The sequence below is a fragment of the Macrotis lagotis genome, chromosome 4 (assembly GCF_037893015.1).
Source record: "Macrotis lagotis isolate mMagLag1 chromosome 4, bilby.v1.9.chrom.fasta, whole genome shotgun sequence".
Taxonomy (NCBI): Eukaryota; Metazoa; Chordata; class Mammalia; order Peramelemorphia; family Peramelidae; genus Macrotis; species Macrotis lagotis.
The window spans coordinates 215212310-215230325 of record NC_133661.1 but is presented as its reverse complement, the minus strand read 5'-3'; the positions used below and the strand labels follow the sequence as shown (position 1 = coordinate 215230325).

At 33.4% G+C, this 18016-nt stretch overlaps 1 pseudogene; it reads right to left on the bottom strand.

Annotated features, from left to right (window-relative positions):
• Positions 1-216: 216 nt before the first annotated feature.
• Positions 217-18016, bottom strand: part of LOC141522854 (aspartate aminotransferase, mitochondrial-like) — a 131779-nt pseudogene continuing 113979 nt past the window's right edge.

Genomic DNA, 18016 nt, shown 5'->3' with positions numbered 1-18016 from the left:
CGGAGGGTAGATTGCTCCAAACAGTAGTTTCAGATGCCTTTAGCCTACTCACAGATCTTTTTCTGAGATACCTTCAGTGGTTGAGCATTAAGCACTGTGGTTGAAAGAAACTCTCACACCACTCCTATCTTTGCCAACTCAATCATCTTTCTGAATCTCAAAACAGCAGAGTCTGAAGGTGTAGAGGCTATCTCTGCTCCATCTCACCAGGGAGAGTTATTTGGTTACTTGGTCAATGGCATGGGCAAAGTATCCTACATTGCTTGATGTGACCCCTGCTATGGAAATATGGCCATCTTTTGTCATATGGATGAATTCCTTGGTCAGCTGTTCCACCTGCTCAGGTTTCAGGCCTTTGGAACAAAGCATGCCAATCTGGTCAGTGATATGCTGACAATTGTGGGAGGAGTCTTCTTTCTTGAGGTTGGAAAGCAGCTGGATCAGCATGCTGATAATATGATCTGCCATGCCTTTCACCTCTTGCAGCCACTGAGACCTCAGATCAGGACTATTCAGGATTGTGGAGGCAATTCGGACCCCATTGCGGGGGGGGGTTTGGAATACATGGGACGAATAAGGATTTTTCAACTGGGATTCTACCCTTTTGGCTTCATCACCATCTTCATAAATCACAGTAAAGTCTCTCACACTTCACCATAGAGTCCCATATTCTTGGCATATGACTGACAGAGAGAGAAACATTAATACCCTGCTCAATAAGTGGTGACCCACCCTGGCATCCTTGTTGCCATCTTCACTGGCTAAGCCCTGGTATGCCATGTCGAAAAAAGCAAAGAGTTTCCCTTGCTTTACCATGGATGCCATTTCTTTCCACTGCTCAGGACGAGGATCAACTCCAGTGGGGTTGTGAGCACAGGCATGCAGAAGGATGACAATCTGTTCTGGGATTTTTTAAATATCTTCCATAGCTCCAGTATAGTCAAAGCCACAAGTCTTGGGATCACAGTAGTGATAGCCATTCAGCTGCATGCCAGCATATCTGATAATGGGGGTATGATTTCCTCAGGATGGTTTAAGAAGATAGACATCTCGGCTGAATTTGAACAACTGTTGCAGGAAACTGTCTCCTACCCTCAAGGCTCCAGTTCCAGAAAGAGTTTGTACAGTGACATATTGTTTGTTTTTCAGAACCTCGTTATTTTCTCCCAGGTCCAACTCTGCTGATGCCTCGCAAAACTCAGCCAGTGCTCCAATGGGCAGATACTCTTTGTCCATGTTCTTCCTTGCAATTTGGGCCTCTGCCTTAAGCACGCTCGGAAGAACATAGGGCTTCCCATTATCATCTCGGTAGGCCCCAACTCCCAAGTTCATCTTCTTACTATTAGTGTCCCTCTTAAATGCTTCAGTCACTCCCAAGATAGGGTCGGGAGGCCCCATTTCTATGTGGGTCCACCAGGAGCTGACTCGGGTGGCGGTAGCAGCACCGAAGCCCGGGTGGAAGGAGGCAGGTCCGGAGGGCAGGCGGATAGGCGGAGAGGTGGAGAGGTGAGCGGGTGGAGGTGGGCAGACACGGGCAAACGTGGGCGCGCAGGAGCTGGCTAGTCATTTTTTAAAAAATATTTGGAGTGCTCAGTCAAGTTCCCCACTTTTATTCGACCATCATGACTCTACCCCTCTAGTCATTTTTTTTTTTACTTTGAAGTGTATGTTAGATTTGGGCTCTGCTCACCACTGGGTCATTGAGAAAGGGAGATCTCAATGGCTGGACTGAGTCATTCTGGGACTCTACAGGTTTTTAGTGGTTCCAAGGCAGTGTGATCTATAAAGAGGTCTGATCATTGCCTTCATGGTCTACATTATGCTCCTAATCCAAGTAGGCTTACACTTGGAACTGTGAGCTAGAACCAGATAATAGGCTATGGAACTACATAATGGTGCCCAACACTAGCACTGGAATCATCTGGAATTTCTTTTTTGACAAATATTCATTCAGTCTTTTAATCTTTTCTGTGCACTGGAATGGTCAGGGCCTTCCTCAATAGCTGCCACCTCCAAAGTTCACAGGAGGAACTGTTTCCATGAGCCATAATCCTTCTTAGCCTCCACCTTCCCCTTTCAGGTGTCCATAAATGTCTCATATCTTACTAAGTTGCACTGGCTTGAAAAAGAAACATAACTCCAAAGCTCTATAGGTGTAGGGGTTATGACCTTAATAATTTTCTAACTTCTTGTTTATAGTTTTTGATAATTTATAAATTATGAAACGACTCAATCTTATAAATTTGATCAGTCCTTTATATATTTTGAAATTGGGGCTATTATTATTAGAGAAATTTGTGGCAAATATCCCTCCCCCAAGTTTTCTCTTTCTTTAACAATGTGATTTCAGTCATTTTGTTAATGCAAAAGTTTATAACTTTATGCAATTAAAGTTGCATAGATCCTCTATATCCTTTGGTGATGAACTGTCTCCTTATCTGTAAGTTAATTTCTTCCTTGCTCCACTTAGTGATGCAAAATTTATATCTAAGTTATATATTCCTTGTGCAGAATCTGTGATATATCTTACATTGTATCTTGATATATGATATGATATTTACCTGCAACTTAGCTTCTGTCATATTGCTTTCCAGTTTTCCCTATCAAGTTGTCTTTTTTTCACCCCAAAATACTTCTTTTGTTTAATAGCTAAATGGTCAAAAGATATGAACAAGCAGTTTTCAGATGAAGACATCAAAGGTTTGCATAGGCAAATGAAGAAGTGCTCTAAATCACTTTTAATTAGATAAATGCAAATTGAAACATCTCTGAGATATCTCCTCATACATTGTCTAATATGACAAAAAAAGCTACATTATTGATGTTGAAGAGAATGTAGGAAAATAAGGACACTAATTGACTCTTAGTAGAGTTGTGAACTGATCCAATCATTCTAGAGAATAATTTGAATTCCTGAACATACCATTTGGTCAAGCAAATCACTACTAGGTCTGAAACCCAAAGAGATGAACACAAAGAAAACAATCTACATTTGCCAAAACATTTATAGTATCCTTTTTCATGATATGCAAATATTGGAAATTGAGAAATACTTATCAATTAGGGAATGACTAAAAAATTGTGATATATAAATAGAATACTATTGTGCAAAAAAAATTGATAAAAAGGCAGATTTCAGAAAAAAAAAACCTTCTTAGAAAGACTTGTACAAACTGATGCAAAGTGAAATGAGTAGAATCAGAAAAACATTGCATACAGTATGAGTAACATAGTGCACATCAACTATGAATGACTCAGTTCATTTCAGCTGCACAATGATTCAAGACAAATACCAAGGACTTACGATGGAAAATATTATTCACATCCAAAAAATGTTGAGTGAATGAATGCAGAATTTGGCATAGGTTTTTCCACTATTCTTTTCTTTGCATTGTCTATTTTCCTTCCAATATGTTTATTATTTCACAACTGTGACTATTATGGAAATATGTTTTACATGATGGCATATGTATATCAAATTGCCTACCATTTTTGGAAGAGGAAAGGGGGAAAAATAGAAAGGAGAAAAATTTGGAATTCAAAATCTTGTAAAATTGGACACTAAAAATTGTCTTGACATGCAGTTGAGGAAATAATAAAATAACATTTTTTTTAAAAAAGGAACTCCTTCCCTAGCAGAGGGGAACTCTGATTTTATAAAACACTGAGATAATATATTTTTTTTCCTATATTCCATCTCACAAATCTGTTGCACGGAAGGACTTCTGTTTTCCTTAATTACAATCAATCATGTTCATCATTGATGCTTTGTATTAGTTAGAGATCTAGTATAGCTAGGCCCTTCTTACCCCACCCACCCACCCATTTTTATTTATTCCTTCATTCATACCGATTTATTTATTTATCTATTCATTCTTTTCCTTGAGATACTTGGCTTAACATTCCTCCAGAGGACATCATTATTTTTCTCTACTTCTATAAAGTCATCCATTGAAAGCTTAGCACTAGAAGTAAAGGATTTTAGCAACAAATAAATAAATTAGAATTTAAAATATATTTATTTCATCTAAGTAAATGAAATAAAAATAATAATTTCTCTGGTTTTTTTTAGTTTGTTATGGGTTTCTATATATAAGTTGAAGTTGTATTAAAATTGTTCTGTTTGTCTTGGTGGGAAGACTGACAGATATCTTATATATTTTCTTTCTCTTCCTAATAGGTTTTGTTGGTATATAGAAATACTAACTTATATAGATATATTTTATGCATAGAAACTTTGCATGAGATATTTCAATTAAGTCTAGTTGACTATCTATGGCTTTCTTTCTTTCTTTTTGTTTGTTTTTTGCAAGGCAAGGGGGTTAAGTGGCTTGCCTAAGGTCACAGAGCTAGGTAATTATTAAGTGTCTGAGGCCAGCTTTGAACTCGGCTATTCTTGACACCAGGGCTGGTGCTCTATCTATTGTGCCACCTAGATTCTCCTAGGGCTTTCTAAATAAACATAAATCATTATCAAAAAAAGAAATAATTTTAATTTCTTCTTTGCCTATAACCAATCCCTTGATACCTTTTTCCTTTTCTTCTTCCTATATCTAGGATTTCTAGCAGTGTAGTAAAAAGTAATAGTGACAATAAATATCCTTGCACTACCCTTTACCTTATTAAACAAAAGCCTACACTAGATCTAATATAGACTATTGGTTTTAAATAGACAATATTATCTTGGTAAGAAAAGTCCTCTTTATTCCTCCTTTTTCTAGGATTAACAAGAATGAATATTGTACTTTGTCAAAAGATTTTTCTAAATGGTTAATATAATCATACAATTATTGGCTTTATTGTCATAAACATTATTTGTTGAATACATAGTGTTCCTTATATATAGCCAGTCCAACATTTCTGGTCATAATCATTGTGATAAATAATTCTAGTGCAAATATTACCATTTTACTTAATTTCCTTATATTGATACTCACAGGGATAATGTTTTAGACTTTCCTTCCTTTGATTTGACTCCTTTTGGTGTAAGAAATAGCACTTTTTTTCATAAAAGAAATTTAGTAGAACTCTTTTTTCTTGTCTTAAAGAAATAATTTATATAAAACTAGACTGTATTGATCTTTGAATGTTTCTCTTGAAATATGGTACATCTATCTGATCCTGGTTTTTCCCCTATTGGGGAGCTAATTTACAGCTTATTTGATTTCCTATACTGCTTTTTATTAGATTCTTTATTTATTGATCTATAAATGTCATTTATATTTTTTCTATAATTTTTATGTATTTCTTTTAGTTTGTCTGTTTTGTTGATTGGCATATTTGGAAAGATGTTGCTAACAACTTCCTTTATTTCTTCTTTATATATATTGGTGATTTTTTTTTATCATTTGGATACTGCCAAATTAGTGTTCCTCTTTGAAAAATTTAATTAGTTAATAACATCTCTTTTCTTATTATAAAACCTTGATTTGTTAAGTCAGGTTTTTTGGTTTCTGTTTTGATTTTAGTTTTGCTAATCTCATTGATTTTCAAACTTTTCATTTATTTGCAATTTTTTTATTTGTTGGGTTTTTATTTTTTTTAGTGGAATAATTTTTTTCTTCTTTTTTCTTTTGTGGATGAAAGTACTTAGAGATATAAATTTCCTCCTAAGGAATGCTTTGGGTGCAACTAAAGGTATACTTGTGGTCTCATTTTTGTCATCATCTTTAATGAAATGTTCTATCATATCTATAATTTGCTTCTTTATCTACCAGTTCTTTTTTAATGTTATTTTATTTTTTTCTTCAATTACATTCAAAAACAGTTTTCAATGTTCACCTTTTTTAAATTCTACATTTTCCTACTTCCCTACCTTCCTAATCCCCTCTCCATGACAATGATTAATATGATGTATATGACAGGGGTTAAATCATGTTAACATATTTCCACATTAAGAATTCTGTAAAGGAAGAAAAAAACAAAAGAAAAAGAACCAAAAAAATGATTAAAATAAAAAACAATTACAATTCTTAATGATTATGTTGTTTAATCTGCAATTGATTGAATTTCTTTGGTTGTCCTTGATTAAAAGTAATTTATCATATTATAGTCAGAAAAAATATATTTCACATTTATTTTTCCTGCAATTATTTGTGATGTTATTGTGCCTTTGCCCATGGTCAATTATTATAAAAATGCTATTCACAGCTGAATAATCTGAAATTTCCTTTCCATTTTCTTTTTTTTTCCTTTTTTTTTAGGTTTTTGCAAGGCAAATGGGGTTAAGTGGCTTGCCCAAGGCCACATAGCTAAGTAATTGTTAAGTGTCTGAGACTGGATTTGAACCTAGGTACTCCTGACTCTAAGGCTGGTGCTTTGTTCACCATGCCACCTAGCAGCCCCCTCCTTTCCATTTTCTTTGAATAATCAGCAAGCATTCATATTTAATTCTCCTAAAATCTACTCATGTCCTTACCTACTTACTTCTTTATTTGTTGGCATTATTTTAATAAGTCTAATTGGGGTTATATTGAGATCTCATATTACTGTAATTTCACTTCCTATTTTTTCCTATAAATTATGAAACTATTCCTTTAAATATTTAGATGCTATGTGGTCTAATGCACATATATTAAGTTTTTAAAAATTAATTCATTGTTTATGGTAAAATGTCATTTATAGACATCTCTTTTAATCAAAAATAGTTATGCTCCGGCCTTATCTGAGGTTATAACTATAACCCCTGACTTTTTCTTAATTGCAGAGAATCGTATTAGATTTTGTTCAAATTTTTTGACACTGTGAATGTCAGTGAATCAATTTTTTTTATGAACAACATATTGTTGAATTCTGCTTTCTAATCCCTTTTTTGATCCTCCATTTTATGGTGGGCTTATTCTATTCAAACTGTCAGATTGAAGTGTATATTTTCCTCCATCTAACTCTTTACCCTCTCTGATTCCTTTTCTACTCTTGCAAAGAAGAATGATAGGTGAGGAGCATTGTCAGCACCACTACTCTAAGTTTAATTTAAGCTGTTTCTTCTCCTTTTCTCTTCTCCTCTCCTTATTTAGAGCTCGAACAGTTTCCTATCTTTCCTGTTTCCTTTTAAATGTTTTATGTAGACCATCCTCTGAGTTCAGTTTCCTTGGGATTTTCTTTTTCTCGATTTTACATTCTCTTGTAATGTCCCTTTCCTCTCTCTCTACCTCCTGTTTCTGTGTTGAGTGACAGGTATTTCTGTTATTCAAGCCTGTAGTATAGTCTTTCTTTCACAAGTTCAAATGAAAATGAATTTCAAGTACTATTTCTCCCCACCACCTCTTTCTCATTTATATATTTAAATACTTTGCATTTGTATTCTAGAGCACCCTGATGATGTGAGATTATTGTCCTCTCTTTTTAGCTCCTGAGTTTTCTGTTTTCACCTCCATTTACTTTTTAGACCATCAATACATAATAAACTTACTCTAGTGGCCCTTTCTCATTTAACTCCCTCTACAATTCCTGATAACATTAGGTTTCTGAGGAAACCTTGTATCATCTCCCTATATTAAAATGTGCATAATTCATGCTTGCTTGACTTCTTAGAATATTCAATTATATTTACCTTTTATATTTACCTCTTTTTACTATTTTTCCTCTTAACTCTTGTGATTTTGTTTAAAAGTTAAATTTCAGAAGGAATGGTCATTTCAGGAGAAATGCATGGCATATCTCTATTTCAATAAATGTTCATTTTATTATACTCAGTTTTGCAGTATAAATTATTTTGCTTTTAATAATTTTAGTCAGGAATCTCCATTCTTTGATGATGATGCTATTGTTGTTCAGTGGTTTTAATCATACTTGACTCTTCCTGAACCCAACTGGGGATTTCTTGGCAAAGAAGCTGGAGTGATATATCATTTTCTTCTCAAATTCTTTCATCAAGATATCTGCTAATCTTGTGGGATAATGACTATGATATTCAAATTTTGTTCATTTTGACTATGATTGTATTTTTTCTTAGACCTGGAATCTCTGGATTTTGTCTATGATATTCTGGACATTTTCATTTGTGGTTATTTTCAGTAGGTAACCAGGATATTCTTTCCATTTTCACTTTACCCTCTAATTAGGATTTACTATGAGAGAGTTCTTTCATGATTTCTTGAAACAAGCAGGGTCATTTTTAGAGTCCCTACTTAAAGGCAGTTCAATAATTTATAAATTATTTATCCTTCAGAAAGGAATGTACTGGGGAAAAGAGGAAAAAAAAACTTTAGAGTTAGAATAGGATGTTATTTCCCATAAAAGAGTCAAAAAATGTTTTTCCAATGGAGTAGAAAAGAGGAATGGTGGAGAAAGTGAGTGAACCTTATTCTCATCAGAACTGGCTCAGAGGGGTAAATAACATACATATTTAATTAGATATAGAAATCTATCTTACCCTAGAAGAAAATAGGAGAGTAAAGGGATGGGAAAAAAAGGAAGGGGTGAAGAAGAAGTATATGTATTAGAAGGGAAGGAAGGTTGTGGGTGGGGGTAGTCAGATATAGTTTTGAGAAGGGACAGAGTGAAAGGAGAGAGAGAATAGAATAAATGGGGTTGGAGGGAATAGGTTGGAGGAAAATATAGCTAGCAAAAGCAAATATGAGGATAAAATATTGAAACAAGTTTTTCTGATAAGGACCTCATTTCTCAAATATAGAAAACTGAGTCAAATGTATAAAAAATAAGAGCAGCTCTTTTCTGTTGTTGGGGTGCTGGAGATTAAGAGGATGCCCAATGGCTGGGCAATGGCTGAACAAATTGTGTAATGTGATTAAAATGAAATGCTATTCTGTAATGGAAAATGTTGAGCAGGATGCTCTCAGTAAAAAACTTACATGAACAGATACAATGGGAAATGGACCTTATACAAAGTAACTAATATTGCAGGATAATCAGTTGTGAATGACTTAACCTTTTCTCAGCAATACTATGACCCAGGAAAATTCTGAAGGACTTATGATAAAAAAAAATTCCATCCCAAAGACAGAGCTGAAGGTGTCTGAATACAGACTGGAGCATGTCTTTTTCTTTCCATTGCATTTTTCTTGAGATTTCTCTTTTTGTGTTTGGGGGGAGGGGGTAGAGTTACTTTTACAGTAAGAATGCATTTATGACTATACATTTTTTAATCTAAATCAAGTAACTTGCTTTCATTTTTAAAATTTTAATTATTTATTTTCATCCATATGTACATACATATTTCCATATTACAAAATCCATCCACCCTCCTGTAAAATGCTTTCTCAATGATGGAAAGTGGGATGGGAGGATGGGAGACAATTTGGAACTGAAACTTTTAAAAGCAAATGTTGAACTTGTATTTGCATTCAGTTGGATGAAAACATTTTTAAAAAATGATACCTCCTTCACCTGTTTTATAGCTCATTTGTCTCTTTTGTTATGAGATACTTTACATTTTTTTAGTCATTTGACATTTTAAAAAAATATTTTGTTGGGTCATGGAATCATTAACTTTTGTTTGGATAATTTTAACTTTTGAGCACCTGTTCTTTGAGTGTGTTATTGCATATTTCACAATTAAAATATTAATTAACCTTCCAATTCTTTCATACCTCTTAAAATTCTTTCCTCTATCTCTCTTAGTTCACTTATAAAATACTTTTAAAGCTTTTTTTCCCTTCTTCCCGGAATTTAAATGATGTTTTTGGCAAGTATCTTAGTAGTGGTTTAGGCTGAGAATCTGCCTTTGGTGTACCTAGAACTTCCTAATCTACAGTTAAATCTGATCTTTAACTTCCTGGACTAAGCTGTTCAATCTTCAGATATTGATTTGAATATGATTATTGACAACAAAATTGTTAGAATGCATCTTGGGTGTCCTATAGACCCCCTTGGTCTAAGATCCATACTCTTTTTTTCCACTACAAATTACATTTTAGGATCTTTTTCTGGAGGGGGGTTGATGTATTCTTTCAATAACTACTTTGCCCTCTGGCTCCATGATATCAGGGCAATTTTCCATCACTAGATCCTCTAATATTAAGCCCGGGCTTTTTTTTTTTTTTCACTTCAATGTTTTCAGGGAGTCCAATAATTCTCAGGTTGCCCCTCTTCAACATATTCTCGAGGTCAGTGGTTTTGCTGATGAGGTATTTTACATTTTCTTCTATTTTTTCTATTTTTTGATTTTGTTTAAATGGCTCTTGCTGTCTCATGAAGTCATTAGTTTCTGCAGGCTCCATTCTTTTTTTTTAGGGAGAAGTTTTCTTCATTAACCTTTTGCAACTCCTTTTCTAATTGATCAATTCTACTTTGGAAAGAGCTTTCCATTTGACCAATTGAGCTTTTGAGAGAATTAGTTTCTTTTTGCATTTGCCCCATTGATGATCTGAGAGATTTATTCTCATTTTGTATTTGTCCAATTGTATTTTCTAAGGATTTGTTTTCTTGTTGCAAAGTATTAATTGTCTCTCCCAAATTTTCCAGTTGATTTTTAAACTCCTTCCTTATTTCTTCAAGGAAGTCTTTCTGTGCTGAAGACCAGATCATATTCTCCTCAGAGGTTCGTCTCTCTGAGTTAGGGTCTTTTCCTTGCAAGAATTTATCGCTAGAGGCTTTACTCACTGAGTGCAATTTCTCTGGATTGCCAGTAGGAGTTGCTGGTTGTTTTCTCTGCAGAGGCTGTGACCTTGATTGAAACCTTCTCCCTTAGCTTGAAGGGAGCAATTGAAGCTATTGAATCCTTTTGCCTTCAATCAATGGTGGGCTTTACCCTGGGATGAGGTCATTCCTCTTCCTATTGTCAGCTGGGCTTGTTCTTCTGCTCACACACCTGTGTCTGAGGCAGAAGTAGTCTGCAATTGTTTGTTCTGGGAAGAGGCCTCAGCTGCAATGGAGGCATGGACTCAGAGTTCCTCAAACCAGAGGAGCCCAGTGATGATATTCACAGGTCTCCTGTATCAGAACTCTCCCCACAGCCCTGTCGGCAAGCTCCAGAAGGTCAGTGCCAACACTAATGCCTCTGCTCCCTAGTTAACTCAAGCCTCCGCAGTCTAGCCCCACTGCTGATCTAGCAGGTCCGTCTCTTGGGCCATCAGACTCCCTGGCTCCAATTCATCCACTAATCTGGCTGATTTAGGTTGATCTGCCCTCTGCACCCAGCCTCACCTGCCCAGATTCGCCCAAGGCTACTGTGGGAGACAAATCCTGAGGTAGATGTTCTTTCCCCTGGATTTAATTTCTGGGTTTTGTGGGTTGGATTTCTGTTAAGAGGTTTGTTTCATATGATAGATAGGGAAAGATCAGGAGACTTTAGAACTGTGCCTGTCTTCTTTCCACCATCTTGGCCGGAAGTTCAACTACAAGTTTCAGATCAGGTTGAAGATATATCTAAGATTTTGCTCTATGTTCAAAGTCACACATATGCTGCTTGCTTCTTTTTTTTAATTTTTTTCTTACATAATCTCAAGTCTCAAGCTGCTTAATACTCTGGTCCACCATATCTAGTCAAAGATCACCTCAGTATGCAATGGAAAACACTATTCAGGAATATGAGAGACAGAATGGGCAGATGACTCTGGTACTGACTCTGGTACATCTGTACTAAATTTGGGACTTCTTTCCTTAGTGTACAACTACAAGGCCCACTTCAGACCCTGTCCTTGAAAACTCTTGCCTACAGTTGTCCTCTTGGCTGGACCTTATCTAAAGTGTTCAAAGTCCTCTGTATATTTCTCTTTGGTGACCTGAACTGGCAAGTAAAAGAAAATTTCCCTGCAATTTTCTTTGGGTTTTCCAAATAGAATTTTGTCTGCCAGTATTTCTATGAATTTGTTGGATGAATTATCAAGGGGATGGGGACTATCCTACTTCCTATTACTACTCTATCTTGTTTAGTTAATTACCACTTCAGTAAAAATTGGGAAAATAATACAGTATTTGTACTATCAACTTCAAAGTATTATTATGAAAAGAGTGCTTTGTAAAGTTTTTTAAATGATATTAATATGCATACATATTAATATTCTAATAGTATTCAAGTAATGACAGATAAGAAGTAACACATCATTTGATTGAAAACTGGAATGTTGAAAAATATAATTTCTTAATTTACAACTTGTAAATGAATTAATTAAATGCCTATTTAAGAAATTAGGAGAGAAATTTAATCTGGGTGTTTGATTTTTGTTCACTCTTCCTTTCTGAAATTCTATTTGACACATACATCAGTCAAAATTTCAGTGATATATTGGAATATTGTTTTAGCTTTTTACCTTTTTGACTTGAAAAGCATTTATACCATTGACTATGTATTGATTTTTCCAGTTTGCATCATGCTTCAAGCATATGGTCAATGAACAAACTAACTGAAAACACTCCAAAAAATTAGACAGTTGGTATTTTGAAAGTGCTCATTATCTTATTTCAGTAATGATTGTTGATTATGGTAATTTATCATTTCAATAATTTCTTAAATAACTAATTGGTTAGAGTAATTTCAGAACTCTTCTATATGAAATATTCTTAATTAATGATGAACATTTAACTGCATTAACATAATACTGAAGGTCACACTTAAGTGTGGTTCACCAATACTTAAAAAGTGATAGTACATGGTGCATATTTCTTCTGAAAAAAAGATCAACAAAACTTAATCAGTTACTTTGGAAAGTATTGGATTGTTAAAGAGAACTTATTTCTCATTAGCACAAAATCATAAAGGCACACTAGATAGACTATAGAAGTAGTTAATGCCCCAGGAAGTCTAATTCCCTCAAATGCTATGAGTACACAGTAGTTTATTAGTCTGAGTGGAGGTAAGGAAAAATAAGTTATTTTCATGTAGTTATTTTTGGAAGTTTTTATTGTTTCATTGTTATTTTAATTTTCATTGTTTTTCTTATCATTTTCTTGATTCTGTTAACTTTACTCTTGGTTTAATAATTTCTTACTTTTCCCTGAATTCATTTTTATCATTTCAAATGTTGCAATAATATTCCATTACATTCATATCTACAATTTGTTGAGTTATTTCCCAATTGATGTCTACCTGTTTCATCACTTGTTTTTTATTTCCAGAAAAGAGTTGCTATAAATATTTGGGTAAAAGTAGGAACTTATTCCCCCTTTTCTTTGACTTTAAAAAAGAGGAATCTTGGGATCTTAAGGTCTAAGGGTTTAAAATATTTAGCCATTTGTCTTCCTTAATTCCAAATGGTTTTATATAATGGTTGGGCTTACCAAAAATATATTTAGAACATCTCTTTTCCTATAGCACCTTCAACATTGACTAGTTCCATCTTTGTCAATTTGTTTGGGTTGAAGTAAAACCCTAGAGCTATTTTATTTCACATTTTTCTTATTAATAGTTACCTGAAAAATTCATATAGTTGTTAATAATTTGAATTTCTTCTTTTGAACACCAAGCTTATAACCTTTAACTACTTATCTATTTTCAGATAGTTAGATAGAGTAGAAAAATATACAATAAAATAATCAAATTTACACTAAAATGTGAAAAGTAGGGTAATGTCAGAAAGAAAAGCATCATGCCTGGTCTATAGATCTTTTTTTACTGGTATAGATGCTTCCTACTTGTCAAGAAAAATCTCTGAATATGCTGATCTTTGAATTTACTTCATCTAATTTATTTTTACATATATTGCAAAATTACTGAATCAAGGAATATCAGTTTGTAATAGTGGTAAAGGAAATGACAATATTATATAAGGAGCAGGCATCCTAAATCAATATAAAATTATCAGAAGTCTCCCAAAATACTATTTAAATTTTGACTTTGTGTTAAACTTTCCAAATTTTTCTGCATTAATCTTTTGCTGAAGTTACTTGTCTTCTTGAAAGGTTAATTACTTGTGTACTGCTGCTCTGGATGAGTAAAATGGAAAAGACAAGCTAAAGTTAAATCAAAAGAATACCCCTGACCTGGGAGATTCCTCTCCCTCCCTTTCCATTCCCCCTTCTCCATAGGGGTAAAGCAAATACTATGCAAATTGTACCTGCATTGCAAGGCCTCTTGAAAAGATTGGGATTTTCCAATAGAATTTCTTTGCTTTTTTCTGACAATGGCCTTTTAGATATTTAGATAATGGCTCTACTTGTAGAAAGTTATGTTTTACTGACACTTTTGTCCAACAGATAAAAAGGCCTTTTTCCAAAATCTGCCTATTGGATAAGATGTCTTAAAGACATGTATTTCAAATTATTTTTAAATGCTGGCATAGGAATCATAAAATGTACATTCCTGGTTATTTCAATATTTTTTAAATCTTAAAGAATAAATAATTTTTAACAAAAATATTATGACAATTATGACTGTCTTATTCTCTATTGTTTGCAATGGACTATTCTAATAGAATTATTAATTCTAGTGAATAACTTAGTTGAATTTCTCTTGGTTTCTTCAGACATCTCATTTTAAATACATTTAATGTGATTAGAGAAGGCTTAAGGATTTATGTATGAGAATAGAACTATCCAAGGAAGAAGAAATGATCAGATTTCTTCCCTTAAGGAAATCCTTACATAGTCAATCATATTGATTAACTTTTAAATGGCAATTGCTTATCCTTATTTCTCCTACATTTCCTGTTCAGGTGAAGAAAAATGAAATCTTCTATTCTTTTACTGATTGCAATGACAATACTCACATAAACATGGAAATTTAAAGTAAAAGTCTGAGTTTTATTTAGGGGAACCTTAAAGAATAGGCAACAGTAAACAGAAAATATCTATATAAATTATTTGTTTAAACAGGCAATAATTTACTAAGTACTTTTTTTTGGAGAGGAGGGAAGAGGAGATGATGTAATGTACTCAACTGCATGAAAATATCCTTTAATGAAAGTAGTAACATGTTTGAGGAGAAATGTATTTGTTTCTCAGAACTAAGAAAATTGGAAAAAAGATTTATTAATTTAAAAAAGTTCCTTCCTCAGGATGGTGTTCTAAACTAAGAGATCAGACCATAAATTTTGTCTCTTTTCCTCCTTCCTATGTAAAAAAAAAGTTAGATACTTTGTAGGTTATCTATCTATAGAGCAAAGGATCAGAGATTTAGAACTTGAGGAGATATTAGAAGTCATCTAATCTAGACTTCCTATTTTAAGATAAAGAACCTAAGACTTAATCTTTAAATGATTTGCCTAAGGTATCATAGGTAGTAATTCACAGAATAAAGATTCCAATCTAGTTCTTTTGACTCTAAACTTAACAGTCTTTTTAAGGTATCTTGTTTCTCATTTATCGATAATATTCCAATCACTTTTTGCACTAGAAATTTAAAAAATGCACATCCATAAACTATAAAACTCTCTTAAATATTTAAAAGGAGTCAAAAAAAGATACCCTGTACATGGTTAACAAATTAATCTAAGATTTAGAATCACACATAGAGGTATTTAATGAAATACACTCATAAAAAATGTTAGTTTGTCGGTCTCCTAGGAAATTAGTGGCACTGATAGCTAAATAATTAGAATTGGGAATTTGGAACATCTTTATTAACCTTATATTAATTTGCAAAGAGATCATTAGAAACAGGCAAAAATCTGGTTCCCAGAAGATACATTGAACAATATAAAAGAAAAGTAGAAATGGCAATAAAGAAAACATCATCTCATTTATTAAATATGAAATTGTTATTGTCCTTCCTTTTTATTGATATTTTACTTTTTATATTGATATTAGCCATTTCTAAACATATATGTTCTCCAAATTGAACCTTGTCTTAAGCCCAACAATTAAGCAATTTTTTTTTTTGGCTTTTTCAGTGCAATGAGGTTAAGTGGCTTGCCCAAAATCACACAGCTAGGTAATTGACAAGTGTCTGAAGCTAGAGTTGAACTCAGGTCCTCCTGAATTCAGGGCCAGTGCTCTACCCATGAACCACCTACCTGTCCCTCATGTCTTCATTTCTGTTCTCCAGAATTTAGATTGGTTTTTGTAATCATGTGTCTTCTATTGTTGATTTAATTTATAACACTAAATTCATTATGAATATTGTTATCTCAGATCTGATTTCTTCACTCTGGTTCACTTCAATCAAGTCTTCCTTATTTCAGTAAATATCTAGTCAATATGGTATTGAAAGGGGTGGAATTAGAGTCAGAGGACATGGCATCAAAAATTTAAGCCTGCCACTTTCTAGCTGTGTGGCCTCCAGCAAGACAATTTATGTTACCAGCTTTAGTTTTTATATCTGTAAAATGAAGTTTGGATTAGAAGAGTTTGTATTTCTTTTGTTTTTTACATTGAAATATTTTTATGTTTATCTAGGACATTTTGGCCATCAATTTCCTGATCATTACTTTGTTTCCAGTCTTTTTTATTACTATAGAATGTTAGGAATATATGATTTTTTTGCTATCTAGGTGATAGATAGATAGATAGATTATAGGTATATAGACAATTGATGATGTATGATATAGATAGCTATGCATAATGCAATATATAATTTGCATTGTATATACGCTTATTGCATAATTTCAAATTGTTTACTAAAATAACTAGAACAATTCAGTTTATAATTGTACTTGATCTTTCATCATCTTCTCCATATCTGCCAATTTGCTGAATATAAAGTAAAATCTCAGAACACTTTCACTGTGATCTTTCATTATTATTGATTTAGAGAACATTTCATATGTATGCCAATTGTTTATATGTCTTGTTCTCAAATGATTTATATTTTTGACAACTCTCTATTGGGGGAAGTTCCTGGTTTAAAAACTTGCAGTTTATCTATCTGTCTATCTATCTATCTATCTAGATAGATAGATAGACAGAGAGCTAGATATAGGATATCAAGTTTTAATAATAGATATCTGATTTAAAACTGCTTTATAGATTCTCATTCCTATTGCATTGATTTTTAAAAATTTTTATAGCTTATGGAAAATCAAAAAATTAAGCTCACTTTTTTCCATTTAAGGCCAAATCCTATATAGTTCTACTTTATATTTTGATTTTAAAAATTGACGTTAATTCATTCTGCCAACCTAGACAAATAACAGCATATACAGTACTTAGGCTTTTGCATAATACAGTCTTCCTGCTTTGCTACTGAGTCTCTAAATCAAGCAAACTCCCCATTTGATTTAAGGAAAAAAATCCTGATTAAATATTTCCCTTACGGCCTTGAACATAGCCATGAGCTGAAAGTACACCAGTCTTATTTTAATCACAGTTTTGTAAGTATAACTAAAGTAGCTGGAAAGCAAAAGAATGAGATGTGTGCATTTGTTAACCCAAATCACAAGGCAGCTTCTGGCATCTTGAAGCTGAAAACTGCATAAGCAGCCTTTTTTTTTGTTGCTGTTGTTTTGTTTTATTATGCATGTTCACCTAAGTATTTAGCCAAGATTCTCATAGACAAATATAATAGAATTGTCTCATCGAAATAATTTACCTTTCCCTTCCTTGCTTTTATTGGGTGTTTTACTTAAATACTTTAAAAAATCTGAACCACTCTAGCAGACCAAGCACAGATTATAGATTTTGACATTTGGTGAAATTCTGTTAATATATTAGGTAAACTGAGACATTTTCAAAAGTTTCTAAGTCTCAACATCATCCTAAACTAAACCTCATGTTTTGGGTTTGTTTTTTTGTGTTTGTTTTGTTTTATAAGCAAGGCAATGGAGTTAAGTGATTTTCCCAAGGTCACACAGCTAGTATCAAGTGTCTGAGGTTGGATTTGAACTCAGGTCCTCCTGACTCTAGGGCTGGTGCTCTGCCACATCACCTAGTTGCCCAAGCAACTTCATGTTTTTAATGCTTATGTAAAGGGCTTTTGTTGTCTTGTGTCAGAAGGAAGTCATTCTAAAACCAATTATAAAAATGGAAATGGGCAACTGGCTCATTGTCAATCAAAAATATGGCATTTTTAGAAAGCAAGGACAAAGGTTTGAAACAGACTTCACTTCCTTAAGGTCACATTTTCAATCTAAGGGTTTTTGTAAATCTGTTATTATTGCAAGCTTCATTTTCATTTATTACATTCCTGCAAGTATATCATGCCAGAGATTCAGAAACCTTACTCTAGAAGCCTACCATCTGA